The sequence below is a fragment of the Notolepis coatsorum genome, assembly GCF_963971535.1.
Source record: "Notolepis coatsorum genome assembly, chromosome: 18".
Taxonomy (NCBI): Eukaryota; Metazoa; Chordata; class Actinopteri; order Aulopiformes; family Paralepididae; genus Notolepis; species Notolepis coatsorum.
In genome coordinates, this window is record NC_140182.1 from 56,069,963 (window position 1) to 56,088,546 (window position 18,584).

General features: G+C 46.2%; 1 pseudogene across 1 annotated transcript in view; it reads left to right on the forward strand.

Annotated features, from left to right (window-relative positions):
• LOC311245372 (patatin-like phospholipase domain-containing protein 7) overlaps positions 1 to 18,584 on the forward strand; it is a 202,012-nt pseudogene that overhangs the window by 40,217 nt on the left and 143,211 nt on the right. Inside the window, exons 10-11 of the transcript in view lie at positions 1,325 to 1,463; positions 6,350 to 6,489. The product of the transcript in view is annotated as a patatin-like phospholipase domain-containing protein 7 (transcript). The remainder of the gene's footprint in view (positions 1 to 1,324; positions 1,464 to 6,349; positions 6,490 to 18,584) is intronic.

The following is an 18,584-nucleotide window of genomic DNA, read 5'->3' on the forward strand; positions in this document are numbered from 1 at the left end:
TAGTCATGTAAGCCACTCGGGCTCCCTCTGAAGTAAATCGGCTGGGTTGATGAAGGAAAACCAACTCACATTGCATGATGAATGTGGCACAATCCTCGAAGTTACCGTCAAACAAACGTGGTTCGGAGAGACGGGGCTCCCGAGGTGCGAGGTCGGGAGGCGCGGGGTCCGCCACGGCTGCGGGTGGTGCTCTGGCCGAGACTCCTGGAGTAGGTGGGGTTACAAGCAGGGCGTTAAATGCTTCACTCAACGTCTATAGTTGGTGCAGAATATCAGCCTGCTGATTACCCTGGGCTGTCTGCAGGGTAGCCAGAGAGCTAAGGGACTCCTGAATAGGCTGGACCTGGGCCCGGAGGTCCTGCACAGCAGCCGCAGCCGCACGTAACTGTAGGCTGTGGTCGTTGGTCAATTCGATCTGGACCGCCAACGCTGCCTTGACCCTGTCTGTTACCAACACACAAGTCTAGCTGAGCCCAGTACAATCACACGTGACTTAATCTTCAGTGTTACCAACACACAAGTTTAGCTGAGTCCAGTACAAAACAAAAACGGCAAATCTTCAGTGTTATCCAAACACACAAAAAACAGAGAATCCAAAAGGTTCGTTCCAAAAACTCACCAAAGCGCAAATGCGCAAAGCGGGCAACGAGGCACAGCTCCAACGGATGATAGAGAAACACAACAGCGGTGACTTCCATAGACATCCTGAAGAAAAAACAGACGAGGCACAACAACGGGGGGAACAGGCAGTAGCAGTGGTAATCCAAAGCGACCCGACAACGACTGACAGAAAGACCCAAGTATATGAAGGGCTCTGGAGCGCTGATTACAAACAAACGACAGGTGCGTGACGGCAATTGGTAATTGACCTAGAAGCGTGTGGCGGCAATGAGCCAATCCCCCTCACAGTACCTTGAAGCGTGTGGCGGGAATGGGCCAATCCTCACATTCCTAGGCACTCTTGATTATTATAAGTTAATTCCTGACTCCGAGTCGAAATGCATCGGTCATTATCCATGTTTTGAATAAAGGATTTGAAAATGAGCTTACATATGCAGCTCTCAGGTCTCTGAGCTCTGCTCTGCTCTGTTACTGCGGCTATCATGAATCATTAACCTGGCAGTGCTGTTAACGAGGCGTTAACGATAATGCGCCCTTGCAGTAGAGGTTCGATTTTTAAGAGCTGGATCTGTATAATCAGAGTGCCTCGGATTTCCTTCACTATGGACTTCCTTTTTTAAAGTAAGCCACAAAGTGGGCTGATGATGATGATGGTGATGATGATGATGATGATGATGATGATGATGGTGCGTGTGTGTTACAGGAGAGTCAAGCCATCCCGCTGGTGTCCGTCACCCATGTCCTCGGGGAGGCTCACCCCCCCAAGGGTCTCCGCCGGCAGCACTCCCAGTCGGACGACTCCAGCTCTGAAAAGGGCCCCCCTGGGCCGCCGGCAGACGGAGGTTGGTTTTGGACCATTGAACCCGTTGGTTATATATGACTGAAGTCATCCCCTGCTGTAGTTGTAATGTGTGTACTACAGTACGTGTTAAACTGTTTAGTGCAGTGGTTCTCAAACTACGCGTCGCGATCCAAATTGGGGTCCCGGGTAGGTGACAGTGGGGTCGAGCATTGGCAAGTAACGCGTAACAAGTAATAACATTTTCGAATAAATCATGCATGATCAAGTTCAACAACGTGTGCTTTTATTTTGATATTCCTTAATTCCATGTTGAAATAACGCAATACATTAAGTGTGGGGTCCCCAAATAAAATCCTAAATAAGATGGGGTCGCGGTATAAACAAGTTTGAGAACCTCTGGTTTAGTGGATATGGGCTGTTCATAGTCCACTACTAGACAAAGGATTTTCTCAACCAACATAATTGAGTAGTGTATTTAATCCAGGGCTGCAAGGATGAATCGATGTCCTCAATGACGTCGACCATGAAATTTTGTCGATTTGCATTTTCATGACAGACGCGTCGTATTGTTACTTATCTTGTCTTTGCAGTGGAAATGGCAGATGTACTAAAAAGCTTATCATTTCCATCCGGTAAAATATCTCTCTGACTGGTAGTTCTTTGTTTTTGTTTTTGTTTTTTTATTTATCTACCAGCCATCTTGGCTGGTAAGCCAAACAGTTTTGAAAAAAAAGGTTGTTCCCTGTTTTTCAGCATTTAGCTACAGACATAGATACATTGTATGTAATGATAAACAATGTCATAGTAACGGGCGGGTGTTATATTCTTTCAAGATAATAAAGTAGCTATTATGAGTCAATAGATAAAAAGCAGTAATGGCATGTAGGTTACTCACCCTACTCATGTACAGTAGCATCCACACTACACAGCATTTACAGGCATAAATAAACTTTGTGGCTCATCTTCTACTCAGCTATTCAGTAGGTGGTGTCAGAGAGGCAACTACCCATGTGGCCTAAGGATACTAGTATTGCACTTGAAAAACACGTCAATACATTTTGAAATGTTCAATTGCAAATGTAATCAATTGTTGTTTTTTCTGGTAAATTAATCGTAGATTAATCGAATAATCAATAAAATAATCAATAGATTAATTAATAATCATTAATTGTAGCCCTGATTTAATAGACAAATCTGTATAATTGTCTGGAGAATACATTGTATCATGTAAAATGACGTATTTGCTATATATATATATATATATATATATATATATATATATATATATATATATATATATATATATATATATATTATATATAGTGTTAATGGTGTGAATAATCTTCCAGTAATAATTAACGTTATTACAACACGAAAATCATAATAAAAAAAAACATTTAACCAGCTTAGTCGACCCTAATGACTGATGACTTAAAGATTTGAATCTGTGATATCGTCAAACAGTGACCTCTAGACAAAGGAGCCTTGCTTGGTGGTGCACTTTTGTTAAAACAAATCTTTTTTTTGGTCTGGAATAAGTTCTCACACTGTAAATGTCTCCAGACCTCTTGGCAGAGCCTGAGGTGTGGCCAGCACTAGCAATCCCTCTTCTATATCCACTGAAAAACAAAAAATGTAAACCAAACGCAATATACCAAGAGGGTCTCTTTTTCCTCGAGGTTGCAGCTTGATGACATTACAGATTCTACCCTTTTTAACCCTTTCACTACCACACTACAGAAGGTTAACCTTCCACTACAGACGGGTAGTGTGGTAGTGAAAGGGTTAACCTTCTGTAGTGCATGTGAAAGGGTTAACCTGCTGTCGTGTGGCAGTGAAATGGTTAACCCTCTGTATTGTCGCAGTGAAAGGGTTAACTGTTTGGTAGTGTCGCAGTGAAAGGGTTAAGTAAAAAAAATTAAACAGGCAAAAAAATTAAATTATGTCAAACTATGCCTGTCACAGGTACTGTATATATATATATTAGGGCTGTCCCCGACTAAGGATTTGGATGGTCGACTATGATTGGGCAAAATTTGCCGTTAGTCGACTATTGGTCTTTTTAATTTTTTTTTATAAATATTTTTTTATCATTCCATTTGGGCTGTGGGGGGTGCTTAATGTCTGAAGGAGTCGACTGAAGGCTTCTTGTCCTCTGCAAAAGCATGCAATTGGTCCACTGATGGATACAACTTGATATTTGTCTAGTCTAGTTGTGAGACTGGGGTCTGGAGCACAGCCCAATTGCTGAATACACAGGAGAGGAGATAGGAGCGGTTTCAAGGGTGTTTAATGAAATGAGCAACACAGGAATTGGGGGGAATAGAACAGGGTTATGTTCTGTCTTGTGGCTGCCGTGGCAAGCAAGCGGTCCTTGTGCTTGTCTTGGGAGCTGCTGGGCTGCAGCGGGTGAGCAAGTGTTCCTCTTCGGGGACAGGAGACGTCCAGGCAGGGACGGCGGTCCTTTGGGGCACAGGAGAGAACAGGTTAGAGTAGGCAATACAAGGATGGAATCCAGCAGAGCTTTAGGCAGAGACGTCGTACCTGGGTAGTGGTAATTAATACCACGACAGCTTCTGGTCAGCGTCGAGGAGTAGAAGTAGGCATTCCATCAGGGGAGCATTGAGTGCAGCTGTGAAGAGTGAGGTGCCTGACCGCGTGTGAATTAGGGGGATGGAGTGCAGCTGGGCGTATGAGGGTAAAGGGAGGGGTGGATGGAGAAGGAGAGGATGAGGAGGAGTGTGTAGTGGGTGGAGAGGGGGATGAAGAGGAGCGTGTGGAGAACGTGAGGGGAAAAGGAGGGGGAGTGATGTATGCCCGTGCTGTGATTATGACACTAGTGTGTTCATTAGATGGGTGAAATCCTCTTTCAGTGCCTCTGTGCCTGTTTTCGTAGGCAGTTAGCCTCTGGTATGCGTGCCATTAGTGTTAGCCACGCTTCTAGGCCTCTTTTCTTTTGGAAATAATGATTTTTTTTTTTAAATATATAAATTATAAATATTTCTTTTTCTTTTTTTTGTATATTCGACTAAGAGGTTGGCCAGTTGACTACGGCTCCTTTCGACCGATTAGTCGACTAATCGACTAATAGGGGTCAGCTCTAATATATATATATATATATATATATATATATATATATATATATATATATATATATATATATATATATATATATATATATATATATATATGTATATATATATATATAGGCCTACACCTTTAAGTTCCATATAGCGACATTATCCAGTCGCGGACTGGGACCATAATTCCTACCGAGAATTTGACTCAGGCAGGCCAGGCCAGGCCAAGCCAGGCCAACAGAATATAATCATAGCCGTGCGGCACAGACCACAGATCAGATCAATCACCATGGTAAGTTAACAGACGAAGAAAGTGCCAACACAGCCAATAATCCCAATGCCTGATGCTGCACGGCGGCAGTTTTAAACAACAACATTATATATTGTCCCTACCTTAGATGCGCCGCGCCTGCTGCATGCATCCGATCCCACAACTTCATCTCCAAATGTGGCCTTTCTCTCCGGGTTGGCGCGGATGAAGGTCTTATTAGCGCATCAATGTCCAGGCGGTGGCGGTCACATAATCTTCTTTTGTTGAGGCTTCCCAAAAAAGACTGACATTCATTTTTGCCTAATTTGGAGAGGTGGTCAGCTTTGTGTGAAATGTCTCTATAGCTTAAGTTGTAGCTACAGAGCCGCTGTGTGTTACGACAACAAAGAACACGTTAAACCAACAGATACACGTGATTAGTTCCTTCCTGACGTAGTGACCTTACAATTAATGTTTACAATGTTTCTTACATGTTGCTGTTTTATTTTAAATGTTTATCTTTTAATTTGTTTCCATTAGTGTCTCAATTGAAATAAACAAATTAATGAATTAAATTAATTCGTTTTTGGATAACTTTATTTATTCTTGGGTAGGAATGCTAATATGACGTTACATGTTACCTATTTGTTCACTATAATAGAATTCAATATTGCCTACATAACTGCAAGTATAACAGGAAAAAGTTAAAACAAAAACAAAACATGCAACTGTAGAAAAGCTTCAAATCACAGCAAACATTATTTAAAGAAGAGTGCTTCATATTAGTGTGTGAAGTCTGTGGAAAGGTGATGGGCAAATCCTTTTCTTTTAAAACTCTTGAACTAAAAAAAACAAACATCTGGAATTTACTATGCAATGAGCAGAAATAAGAAAAAAGTTAAATTGTAATTAGTTTAATTACAGCAACCAACACTGTATAGCTAATTTCACTGTTCATAACAACTGCAGGGGGTGCATTTGTATATAACTCGCCCATGTATACAGTCAACAGCTGCAAAAAGAATTCTGATTGTATACAAGTCAATAGGAAAATGACCCAACTTCTCGATTTCTCCTTTTTTTTATGTGTCTTTGCTCCACAGAGCGCGATTTCTTTCCGTAGCCTTTGTTTGTGAAGACGCTCTCTGATTGGCTAGCCCGTGTACAGCGAAGACCCTCTCTGATTGGTTTAGCTAACAAAGACTACGGAAAAAAATCACGCCTCCAACGGAGGATTATCTAGCTACAAACATCAATCTGACATGGCTGCACAGGCGCGCTGCGCTGCCTTGCGCTGGGTGACAACAGACGAGTTAACTCATTCCTGCCGAACGAACGTATATTAGAGAGCACATCTCCGCGCAACTAGAAACACTTATACTGACCGTGGCCTACTTCGGATTTCAGTGGCCTGACTGCGGGCAACAAAATAATATAATATACAAATAAATAAAAAAAAAAATATTGCCAGTCTGACAGGGCCAGGCCATGCCAGTCTGCCAGGCCACCGGGAAAACTCCCGGTGCTCCCGATGGTCAGTCCGCTAGTGGCAACATCATCATATGATTACTGAGCCCTTTTCCCGTCTTCCTGCAGAGGAGGTCTCCAACGACCTCAACAGGGCTGATGAACAGGCAAGAGGTGCAGAGGAGGTCTCCAACGACCTCAACAAGGCTTATGAACAGGCAAGAGGTGCAGAGGAGGGAACGCCGCCAGAGAGTCCTCTTGCCTACAAGGTCTGTAGAGGTCTTATATGTTTCAGTAAAGGTATAGAGGTCTTATATGTTTCAGTAAAGGTCTGTATATGTCTTATATGTTTCAGTAAATGTCTAGATGTCTTATATGTTTCAGTAAAGGTCTCTAGAGGTCTTATATGTTTCAATAAATGTCTTATATGTTTCAGTAAAGGTATACAGGTCTTATATGTTTCAGTAAAGGTATGTGTAGGTCTTCTATGTTTCAGTAAAGGTCTTATATATTTCAGTAAATGTATAGAGGTCTTATATGTTTCAGTAAAGGTATGTAGAGGTCTTATATGTTTCAGTAAAGGTATGTAGATGTCGTATATGTTTCAGTAAATGTCTAGAGGTCTTATCTGTTTCAGTAAAGGTATGTTGATGTCTTATATGTTTCAGTAAAGGTATATATGTCTTATATGTTTCAGTAAATGTCTGTGTAACTGAGGGGTACAATTCCCTGACTGTATTGATAAGTATGGTATCATTAAACCACTACCGCTTTATGTACTTTAATTACTGGCCATACAGTACATGATATATAAATATGATGAACACTTCCCACAATAAATCGGTTCCACACAAAGTTATAATTAAGTATTTATTGCAGCAAAAGGTACATAATATACTTCTCTATTATACTTTGAATGCACTTGTAAGGCAAAGGAATGTGCGTAGGCAAATCAATAATGAATGTCCATTCTCTGGTTACGCAGGAGGTAATTATACGACCTGAATCTTAGGGAATTATATCTATGGTGCACTGGTAATATATATAGCGGGAGATACTGAAGGGTCCCCCCGGTTGTAAGCCAGCAGGGGTAGAGGATCTGTCGGTAGTAGAGAGTCTGGTCAACGATGACTAAGGAGACTCCAAGTACAGGAGACGGTGCAATAGTCTCTTGATCCACAGACGAATACAGCTGTTCTCCGTAGACTGTAGCTCCACAGTGAAGAAAGCTAGCCTGCCTCAGGCTCTCTGAGGCGCAGACTCGACGTGGCTCCTCACAGGGTAAATCCCACACACGTGTAGGCGTCGGCGATTCTCCGCTCCATAAATCACAGGACTAAAACAAATATAATCCAGCCGTAAATGGCTATGCAGTCGTCGAGTAGATTAATCCAGTGTACATGTCCACACGATCCTCGTCTAGGTCTCCTCGGGTGAAAGCGCCATGAAAGCAGCCCAGCCTGGATAAGCACTCTAGCTGGTACGAGGAAGCGTTGGTGATGCTGGTCACTGTAGAACTTTAGCCGCACGATACACTATACACAACTAGACTATTACTGACTTAATAGAAATATGTCGCACTCGACGGTATAGCGCCAAACTCTGACAATTCAGTTATTAATTCGCACGCGGTCTCAATGCTCTCTTTGGGGCCAAACAGGCCATACTTCACCGCACGGAGTATCGTGGGTGAGGCTTCAACTTTAGTTCCTAAGTGCTTCTGTATTCACCTGCGCCATATTTATATGCACGGCGAACAATCTAGTGCCAACCTCATTTCTGTCTCGTATTCCTGGGCAAGGCCGGGCATGTACAGACATGTCTTGACGGTGGCTTTGAACCTGACTCTGGAGGCATGGCCCTGGCGCCTGTGGACCGCTGTCCAATAGGAGAATGAAATATTATGGTCTGTACTAGGCTAAAGGGATATTCCGTGTATATGTACAAGGAATATGCAAGGGTTATCAAACGATACACAAATACTATGCAATATATATCAATCAATAAATATATATATTCGGTTTAATCTGATCCTTTGTAACAGCCGCCTCCTAATTAGTCCCACCTAATTAGCTAAGCAGAGACAGATTAACCGCACTGTCCACTACTCAATGTCTGTTGTGAGGGGTCGGGCAGTTCACAAAGTCATGGGGTCATGGTCGTCATCGATAGTATCGGGGAGCCTTGGCAGTTCTATTAGCCTCGCCACGGGTCGGGTGTAGATCCGTCCTTGGACGAGCACTTCAGCTGCTCGGACCTTTCCGTCGGCACCGGTGATCACTTTGCTTACGCGGCCAGCCGGCCACATAGCTCGGGGTAGTGACTGGTCGATAATCATGACGACTGTCCCTTCTGTCAAATTGTCTCTCTCTTTCACCCATTTCTGGCGGGTCTGTAGAGACGGTAGGTAGTGGAGTAGGAAGCTGTTCCAAAACTTGTCAGCCAATACTTGACTGTACCTCCACATTCTTCGGCCGTTCGCTTCTTCAGGCCTGTACATTGTCTGTGGTAGCGCGGGGTCCAGCCGCCCCATCAAGAGTGTGTTGGGGGTGACTGGGTCGACATCTGCTACATCACTTGAGATGTAACCGAGGGGCTTTGAGTTCAATACTCCCTCGATCTCCGTGAGGACTGTCATTAAGACTTCTTCCGCCACGGTCTGGGCCCCAAGCACGGCGTACAGGGCTGTCTTTATTGAACGTACTTCTCGTTCCCAAGTTCCACCGAAGTGAGGTGCGTTCGGGGGATTAAACTGGAAGTCAATCTGGGATGGAGCGAGGTGGGTCTTAAGTTCTGGGCCCATAGCTTGGAAGCTCTCTCTCAGCTTTTCCTGGCGGGATGGTGCCAGGAAAACAGCCTCTCCCTGAACGTCAGCAAAACAAAGGAGATGATTGTGGACTTCAGGAGGTCGGGGGTCAAGGACTACAGCCCCCTCAGCATCGACGGGGCACCGGTTGAGAGAGTCAACAGCTTTAAGTACCTCGGAGCCTACATATCCGAGGACTTGACATGGACCACACACATTGACAGTGTTGTGAAGAAGGCACGACAACGCCTCTACTTCCTCAGGCGCCTAAGGAAGTTCCAAGTCAGTCAGAAGATCCTTAAGAACTTCTACTCATGTACAATAGAGAGCATCTTGACCGGCAACATCACCTCCTGGTTTGGGAATAGCACTGCACAAGACCGAAGCAGACTACAAAGAGTGACACGTTCAGCCGAACGCACAATTGGAGGGGGGCTCCCCACCCTCCAGAACATTTACAACAAGCGTTGCACGGGCAAGGCTAAGAGAATCATTAAAGACTCCAGTCACCCGAACAACTGCCTCTTTGAACTGCTGCGGTCAGGCAAGCGATACCGGAGTCTCAAGGCGAGCACAGAAAGACTCAGAAGAAGCTTCTATCCCCAGGCCATCAGGCTGCTAAACGAACAATGAATGAACACTACACAACAACAACCACCAAACGCACATAGCACACACATCCACACGCACACACTCACTTTAAACAAACACACTGTAGCACCCACTCCACACACTTTATAGCACACACCCACTTTAAACAAACACACTGTAGCACCCACTCCCCACACTTTATATTTATTGATGAAGGATTGCACTACAACTCGTACACCTTACTGTAAATTGTACCTAAAATTGTACCTCATCCCATTTCTGCTTTGCACTAGATAGTACTGTACATTAGTACACTGCATAGTATTGTATATTATATGGTAACTCAGAACATTGTACATATGTCTATACCGAACACTGTGACCTCATTTTTCTTCTTCTAAATTACATGCTATATTATGTTATTTGATACTATCTTGTCTAGCACAGTCTCTGGAGCGTAACAGTAAGAAGCATTTTGTATGAAAGTATTCTGTACTTCTGTATGACAACTATTAAAGAACTTGAACTTGAGCTCTCTTTCTCCGCCTTTGAAGTTTGTCCCGTGATCAGACAATAATATAGACGGTTTGCCTTTCCGCGATGTGAATCTTCGGAAGGCCATAAGGAATGAGTCTGTGCTCATGGTTGGAAGGAGTTCTATATGCATCGCTCGGGTGGTCATGCATTTGAATACAATACCCCACCGCTTCTCGGTTCCTCTTCCTTTCTTTATATACAGCGGGCCGAAACAGTCCATACCGGTGGAGTGAAAAGGCTTGTCGCCGAGTCGGAGGCGACAGGGAGGTAGGTCAGCCATCCGGGGTATACTGGGCTGCGCTCGCCATTTACGACAGTCTAGACAGGTTCGCTGGAAGCGCCGCACTGCTTCTCTCCCTTGCAGTATCCAATAACGACGTCTGATCTCCGCGAAGACTCTCTCTGCCCTGGCGTGATGCACATCCTCGTCGTATTTCTTTATGATCAGCTCTGTGACCTTGTGTCGGCTGTTTAAGACTATCGGGTACTTGACGTCATCCGGTAAGTCTGGAGCTCTCCGCAGACGACCACCCACTCTGATGAGACCATGGGCGTCGCTCTCGGGGGCTAGGTGGAGCAATCTGCTGTCTGATGGGACGGGCTTTGTTCCCTGTAGACAGTCTAGCTCATCGGGAAACGAGTCTCTCTGGGCTCGTTGTAGTAGAAGAAGTTCTGCTTCTTCGTAGTCAGCTGCTGTAATGTCAGTAGTGAGCTGAACCTCTGGGTGGTGCCACAGGAATGTCTTTAGCTGCGCACTCTCTAGGGTGAGGCAATCGTCTATGTCGGGGTCTGTGGAGACGAGTGTGTTCAATCCACAGAACATAGATTTCTTGTTTTCGGCCTCCTCTTTACTCGCTTCCCGTGGGGTGGGTGTAGGCCACTCTTCTTCCGGGAGCTTGAGGAACTCTGGCCCGTCACTGTATAGGTTGTGACGGGTGAGGTCATCCAGGGACATTCCCCGGGTGATGACGTCAGCTGGGTTGTGTTTTGTGTCCACATACCTCCAGCTTGCTACTTCTGTTAAATCTTGAATCTCTGTGACTCTGACTCCCACGAAGACCTTGTATCTGCACGAATCAGACCGGATCCATGTGAGTACTGTCGTGGAGTCTGACCACAAGATTGTTCTTTGCACCGGAATGGTGAGTTCACGTTGGATTAACGTGGCGAGTTGCGCTCCTGCTAGGGCTGCGCAGAGCTCTAGACGCGGGATAGATTGTTGCTTTCGTGGGCCTATTCTTGAGCGAGCCAGGATGAAAGCAGTATGTATTTCTCCTCCCTCCTCTCGGGCACGCAAGTAGGCCACCGAACCGTAGGCTACTTCGGAGGCGTCGCTGAAGACGTGCAGGTCCATCTGGCACGTCTCCGGCCTCACTGTGGGTGGGAAGTAGCTGCGGCGTATGTTGACACCTGGGAGTGAGCTGAGTTCCGTCTCCCACTCTCTCCATGTGGATGCAAGGTGTTCGGGTATGGGGTCGTCCCAGCCCTGGTCCTTGTCCCATAACGCTCTTACAATCATCTTTGCCCTGGTGGTGTAAGGTAGAATACATCCCAACGGGTCATATTGTCTGGCGAGTGTTCTGTATACACTCCGTCTGGTGGTCGGTAGTGCAGTCGACCTTCCCTGCTCCTTGGTCAGGGGTGTGTGTTTATAATGGAGCGAGTCTGTTTTGAAGCGCCAGACTAGTCCTAATGTCATTTCTTGGGCTTCTCCTGGGATGGTCGCCATCCAGGTCTCGCTGCTTGCTGCCTTGTCCTTGGGGGAGAGGCTGCGCAATACTTGCGGGTCGCTGCTGGCCCACTGCCTGAGATCAAAGCCGCCTTTGATCAGGGAGGCGCGGAGCTTGAGTAGAAGGGCCTCGGCTTCTTCTGGCGTCGAGACGCTTTGCAGACAGTTGTCCACGTAGAAACTATTTCCTACACTTTGTCGGACCTCTTCATCAGTTGCTGGGTCCTCTGCGACATGCTTTTGCAGTGCAAACGTAGCACAGCATGGGCTGCATGTGGTTCCGAAAGGGAGGACTTCCCATTGATAGATGGCTGGTTGCTCATCCCCGATCCTCTCTCTCCATAGGAACCGCAGCAGGGGCTTGTCCTCCTCCACTAGTCTCACCTGCAGGAACATCCCTTTGATGTCGCCGCTGATGGCCACCTTGTCTTGGCGGAAACGTAGTAACACGCCTAGTAGAGAGGGGCCGAGTGTTGAGCCGGGCAAGAGCTCTTTATTCAGATTTTGTGATCCGATCTGGTAGCTGCAGTTGAACACAATACGATCCTTGCCGTTGTGGTGGACTTTGTGGTGCGGCACGTACCATGATTCGGTCGTCTGATCGGCCTCTTTAATGTCAATTTTCTTTATGTGTCCCGCTGTGATTAGCTTGTTAATCTCAGCGCGGTACACCGTCTCTTGAGCGGGGTCTCTGGCTAGGCGTCGCTCTGTGTTCAATAGATACCGCTCCGTCGCTTCTTTTGGGGCGTGGAAGGTAGGCATACCCTCTCGCCTCAGGAGTGGAGTTGCGTATCTCATCACTCCGTTGACTTTGACTCTCTTTGTCCCCCGCTCGAGGAGGGCTATAGCGTAAATGTCTTCCTTGGAACGAATGTCTTTCTTTTCGTTCTTAAAGGGCATTGTCTCTAGTGTCCATAGCCTCTCGACATGCTGTAGGAGGGTGGTGTCTTCTTCTGTCACTCTGGAGTGGAGGCAGCTAGTGGCTGCTGTTCGGTTAAGAGACTTAGCGAGGGGGCCTTGTAGTGTCCATCCTAGGCGGGTCTCGACTGCTGCAGGACAGCCTCTGGGCCCTGTGTGGACCCGGTCAATCGGGACGATGAGGTCTGCATGGTCGGAGCCTATCAGCAGGGTCGGGGTGGCACTGTCTATGAGCGGTATAGGTAGTTGACGCAGGTGCACATATTTATCCATCAGCTTGGCGATGGGGTAGGTGTACTGCGACAGGCCTATTTCTTGGCTGGTGAAAGCGTTAGTAATCCTATACCGTCTCTCTGGCTGCCCGCTTGCTGCGATAGTGAAGGAGACATTCTCGCCCTTTATCGTCTTTAGATCTCTTCTTATTGTCCGAATCGTCATCTGGTTTTCGCTCCCCCGCAGCCCCAGCTGGGCCGCAGCGGACGCGAGGAGAAGGGTCTTCTCTGACCCGTCGTCAAGGACGGCGTAAGTGTCCATGACCTTGTCTTGGTAACTCAGTGTTACACGGACCACCTTTAAGAGCACCCGGGCGCCCCCGCTGCTGGCGGGGTCAATGTACATAACACTTGCCTTTGTGCTGCTTGAGGGTGCAGGCTTTCTTCTGTTACTGTCGTGTAGGACATCTAGGTGGGCTCCGTCACACCGACTACACCTCTTCTTTAAGCGGCAATCGGCTGCCATGTGACTGCGCGCACATCGGTAACAGCGTCGGTTGGACTTTATTCATTGACTCACCTCGTCGGCGGTCATCTTCTTGAACGTGTCACATTGTGACAACCAGTGTTCCTTTTCGCAGTACAGGCACACCATCTTCCACTTCTCTTTCATCGAGGGGGTACTGTGGTTCTTGCTGCTCTGTACTGATTCTGATTGGTGCATGACGGTCACCAATCTTCGGCCATCGTTTGCTCTCCTAGGTCCCTCTCTGGAGCTTTGGGTGCTCCGCATGAACGTATCCAACCGTAGGCTGTTGACTTCTCTCGCCAGGAAGTCGGCTAGGTCTAGGAGGGATGGCTCGGGACCGTTAGGATCACGGTGGTCTCTTTGCCGCCTGAAGCGCTCTTGTCGGGCGGGCGGAAGCTTCTCTAAAATCCTCTCGACATTAGAGTTCGCGTACAGTTCGTGCATACCCTTTTCTCTTTGCGCCCCCAGCATCCCTACCAGGGATTGTACCTTGATAGACAGGTCATCTAGTGAGCGATTGTCTGTGGCTGGGGGTAGGCGGTCAATATGCCTTATCTCTTGTATTACGTAGTCCCATATGCATCCATATCTTTGGTCGAGAGCTGCTAGAGCCGCTGTGTATGGGGTAGTAGAGGTGGCATAGGCCAGCGCTATATTGTGCGCTCGGGGCACCTTGAGGTGCTTCAATAGGATAGCATATTTGTACGGTTCATCAGCTACATCGGACATCATTGTCTCTAAGCACATTCGTAGCTCCGTGTACTGTGCTCTGTTCTCGTGGGTGAAGTCCGGGAACGTCGGTGTGCCAATGTATGATGCCATGGATGGCTGGCACATCGGTGAGCGTTGGAAGAGAGGCCTCCTAGGCGAGTCTCCTCTTACGCCTCTTGGTGGGCTGGTACCTGCTGGGTACCATGGCCCGCGTATCCAGGTGCTGTTCCTCGGGGCTGGTCGTGCGTCAAGCTCACCCGTGAATTGAGTCGGGGGTCTGTAGCGCAGAGCCGCGGGGGTAGAGCCTGGGCTGTACTGGACCTCCTGGTCCTGTGGAGTACTGTGCTGCTGTCGGGCTTGACTCTCCTCCTCTCCCTCTTCTTCTTCCTCTGGCAGGTCCTCTAGATCCTGTAGTCGTCTATTTAGCCTCTCCGCGGTGTAGACCGTTTCTTCCTTGTAGCTGGGTCTCGCTTGGACCGGTCGGGGAAGGAGTTCGGAGGGGGGTATAGGCTCTCTCTGGTGGTCGGGCTCAGGGTCGCTTGATCGGGTATGGGAGGGTGCCCTTGACCCCTGTCTTGACGAGGCCCTGGAACCCCGTGCGGAGGGAGGGGGTGTTGCCCTGGTGATCAGCTGCTCCATTATCTGCGCTTGTAATCGGTCGCGCTCGGCTTCGCGCTTGGTGAGAGCGAGGTCGCGCTCTGCTTCTCTTTGGGCACCGGCAGCAGCGCGCTGGGCTTCGGCGGCGGCGCGCTGGGCTTCGGCCCGGTCCCTTCCCATATTCTCTTCCGTCTGAAGGCGTCTAATCTCCAGACGTATACGATCTTCGTCGCTCTGTTGCTGCGCTTGAAGGCGTTCTCTTTCCATGGAAGAATGTTCGCGCTCACTAAGCGTCTGTGCTTGGAGTCGATCGCGCTCTGTTGAGGCTGCTAGGCTGGCGAGGAATGCCTGTGCCAGCATCTTGTCCGCCTCGCTGGGGGAAGACGCTGGTTGAGGTGATCCGCTCCTGGCAGTACTCGTTGGAGATCTGTTCTCCTGTGGCGAGTCCTGGAGATCCATCTCCGGGGTGCTCTCCTCTTCTTGTAGCGGGTAGAATTCCATCCCTGGAGGGCTGTCTTTATCCTGGAGCTCTCCGGGGACTACTTCTTCGGTCTTGGCGGGGGGTAAAGTCATGTCAGGTCCCTCCTGGTCTCCACCGTGAGCTTGGTCAGTTACGTTAGAACCCACTAGGGCCTCTATTGGCGGGGTAGCCTGGTCGATAGGGTCGGACATAATTTTACTATCTACTTTTTCCGCGTTTACCGTCTGTAGAAAGCTAGGTAGTATATTGGCAACGTAATCCTCTAAGTACTGAGGTGTCTGCCGTCTACGCTGCGGGCGATCTACTTTAGGAGAACCGTTTTGTGGAGTGTTCATCATAGGCCATGTCAATATTAATACCACTATATTAATATTACGCTAGTTACCCTCCGGCTCGAAGGACCAATTGTAACTGAGGGGTACAATTCCCTGACTGTATTGATAAGTATGGTATCATTAAACCACTACCGCTTTATGTACTTTAATTACTGGCCATACAGTACATGATATATAAATATGATGAACACTTCCCACAATAAATCGGTTCCACACAAAGTTATAATTAAGTATTTATTGCAGCAAAAGGTACATAATATACTTCTCTATTATACTTTGAATGCACTTGTAAGGCAAAGGAATGTGCGTAGGCAAATCAATAATGAATGTCCATTCTCTGGTTACGCAGGAGGTAATTATACGACCTGAATCTTAGGGAATTATATCTATGGTGCACTGGTAATATATATAGCGGGAGATACTGAAGGGTCCCCCCGGTTGTAAGCCAGCAGGGGTAGAGGATCTGTCGGTAGTAGAGAGTCTGGTCAACGATGACTAAGGAGACTCCAAGTACAGGAGACGGTGCAATAGTCTCTTGATCCACAGACGAATACAGCTGTTCTCCGTAGACTGTAGCTCCACAGTGAAGAAAGCTAGCCTGCCTCAGGCTCTCTGAGGCGCAGACTCGACGTGGCTCCTCACAGGGTAAATCCCACACACGTGTAGGCGTCGGCGATTCTCCGCTCCATAAATCACAGGACCAAAACAAATATAATCCAGCCGTAAATGGCTATGCAGTCGTCGGGTAGATTAATCCAGTGTACATGTCCACACGATCCTCGTCTAGGTCTCCTCGGGTGAAAGCGCCATGAAAGCAGCCCAGCCTGGATAAGCACTCTAGCTGGTACGAGGAAGCGTTGGTGATGCTGGTCACTGTAGAACTTTAGCCGCACGATACACTATACACAACTAGACTATTACTGACTTAATAGAAATATGTCGCACTCGACGGTATAGCGCCAAACTCTGACAATTCAGTTATTAATTCGCACGCGGTCTCAATGCTCTCTTTGGGGCCAAACAGGCCATACTTCACCACACGGAGTATCGTGGGTGAGGCTTCAACTTTAGTTCCTAAGTGCTTCTGTATTCACCTGCGCCATATTTATATGCACGGCGCACAATCTAGTGCCAACCTCATTTCTGTCTCGTATTCCTGGGCAATGCCGGGCATGTACAGACATGTCTTGACGGTGGCTTTGAACCTGACTCTGGAGGCATGGCCCTGGCGCCTGTGGACCGCTGTCCAATAGGAGAATGAAATATTATGGTCTGTACTAGGCTAAAGGGATATTCCATGTATATGTACAAGGAATATACAAGGGATATCAAACGATACACAAATACTATGCAATATATATCAATCAATAAATATATATATTCGGTTTAATCTGATCCTTTGTAACAGTCTGTGTATGTCTTATATGTTTCAGTACATGTCTTATATGTTTCAGTAAATGTATAGATGTCTTATATGTTTCAGTAAAGGTCTGTAGAGGTCATATGTTTCAGTAAAGGTATGTAGAGGTATTATATGTTTCACTAAAGGTATGTAGAGGTCTTATATGTTTCAGTAAAGGTATATAAGTCTTATATGTTTCAGTAAAGGTATGCAGATGTCTTATATGTTTCAGTACATGTCTGTATAGGTCTTATATGTTTCAGTGAAGGTCTGTAGAGGTCTTATATTTTTCGGTAACGGTATATATGTCTTATATGTTTCAGTAAAGGTCTGTATATGTCTTATATGTTTTAGTAAAGGTATGTATAGGTCTTATATGTTTCAGTAAAGGTATGTAGAGGTCTTATATGTTTCAGTAAGGGTCTGTATATGTCTTATATGTTTCAGTACATGTCTAGATGTCTTATATGTTTAACTAAAGGTATGTAGAGGTCCTATATGTTTCAGTAAAGGTATAGAGGTGGTATATGTTTCAGCAAAGGTCTGTAGAGGTCTTATATGTTTCAGTAAAGGTATGTAGATGTCTTATATGTTTCAGTAAAGGTATGTGTAGGTCTTCTATGTTTCAGTACAGGTATATAGTTCTTATGTATGTATATAGGTTTCAGGATGTATATAGGTTTCAGGATTATCTATCTTCTAGGCGGCAGTGTGTGAAGTTAGGTCAAGCACAATCTGAATTCTTGCCATGACTAAAGGTGTGCCACAAGGTTCAGTTTTGGGTCCTGTCCTTTTTACAATTTATATTAATGATATTGTTTCTTCTTTGTATGGATGTCATGCCCATTCGTATGCTGATGACACAATTGTGTACTGTATTGCAGACTCTGTACAGCTGGCCTTTGAGAAATTGCAACTTTCCTTTTATGCTCTACAGGATGCCCTTACTAGTCTTAAATTGGTTCTTAATGCTAGTAAGACAAAGTTTATGTTGTTTTCAAGAGCAAGGAATATTAACTTTGATGATGTGAGGATATCTACTGTCAGTGGCTCTTGTATAGAGAGAGTCACTGAGTATAAATATCTTGGCCTGTGGCTTGACGAGAAATTAACATTTAAGTTCCATGTAGAAAATCTTGCCACTAAACTGCGACAGAAAATTGGTTTCCTGTACAGAAACAGATCCAATTTTCCTCTATTTAGTAGAAAAAGAATTGTGGAATCAGTCTTGTTATCAGTTTTGGACTATGGTGATGTAATTTATAGGCATGCTGCGGCATCAACTCTTAAACTTCTGGATTCTGTATATCACTCAGCTCTCAGATTTATAACTGGTGACAGATATGATACTCACCATTGTGTCCTGTATGATAGGGTGGGTTGGCCTTCTCTTGCAGAAAGGTGCAACAAACACTGGTATTTATTTATTTTTAAAGCCCTTATTGGTAAACAACCTGTGTATATCTCCTCACTGTTAGATCGGAATATTGGAACCTATTCAACTCGATCGAATGAC